General features: G+C 54.1%; 1 protein-coding gene across 1 annotated transcript in view; it reads right to left on the bottom strand.

Moving 5' to 3' along the window:
- The window catches only part of Lhx4 (LIM homeobox 4), a 43718-nt gene that overhangs the window by 42001 nt on the left and 669 nt on the right, over positions 1-1048 (bottom strand). The gene's annotated exons all lie outside the window — the stretch shown is intronic.

Here is a 1048-nt window from a genome sequence, read left to right as displayed (position 1 = left end):
ACACACACACACACACACACACACACACACACACACACACACACACACACCTTTGTCCCTCTCACATACTCTCCTCACTTTCATACAGCTGTAGTCAGTTTAAGGTCTTGTGCACCTTCGCCAGGTTTGTATTTCTGTTTGTGCAAGGGCAATAACCCTTTGTGTCACTTCCCGTGAGGGGTGGCAAGAGTAATACCCCCCTCGCCTTCTCAGAACATCTTAGTAAATTGGCCAAGGCCCAGCATAGACTTGAAACTGTTTGCCTACTACTAACACAAAGAATAACTGTAGGATATATTCAACAAACAATCGAAATAGGCTTGGATCAAGCTATCCTCTTTGGTCTCTTCCCAAAACTTCGCAGGGAAGGCTTGGGCACTCGCTGGCCAGCCTGCCCGTGAAGGTAAACCCGGGACCGAAGCCCTGTGATGGAGAGCTGCGGCGCAGCAGGGCGCGGAAGGGCGCGGGAGGGCGCGCTTCTATGCCCTGGTTCGTAGCAGTCACCATCTCTCCAATAGTCGGCTCTTATTTAAACGCCGAGGACTTAGCTACCGCACCACTAAAGAAGTCGCAGGCAGAAGTTAGCCCCTTGGCAAAAAGACTGAGGGAACCCTTCATCTCTTCCCTGTGCCCGGGGGAGTCCTGAAGAATGCACCAGCTCTCAGAGCAAGACTTAACTCAGCGCTAGCCACACGCGCTTGGGACCTGTTTCAGTCTCCGCACAGACTGTCTCACGCAGACTCTCGATTCAAAAGTAAGAGACAGAGAGAGCAAAGGACAAACACGCCGCAAGCTCGCGCAGCGGTACTAATTTCAGGCGCCGGAAGAAAGTGTTGGGGACAGCACACACCTCCCTCTCTCCCCTCCAGACCCAAGCTGCCCTATCTTACGCCCTTGCCCGCTAAAAGACTGAACCCCAAGTTCACAACTTCCTCCCTACGTTTGTCCCTCCTCTACATTCCTCCGGTAGCTGGAAGGCTGTGAGTGGATTCCCTCACTGGGAACTGTCGTCCCGGACGGCGCAGGCGGCCAACGCCGCGGGCAGCGG

Source organism: Fukomys damarensis, unplaced genomic scaffold (genome assembly GCF_012274545.1).
Source record: "Fukomys damarensis isolate Sample0158 unplaced genomic scaffold, DMR_v1.0_HiC HiC_scaffold_11, whole genome shotgun sequence".
NCBI lineage: Eukaryota > Metazoa > Chordata > Mammalia > Rodentia > Bathyergidae > Fukomys > Fukomys damarensis.
This window is presented reverse-complemented; position numbering and strand designations above follow the sequence as displayed.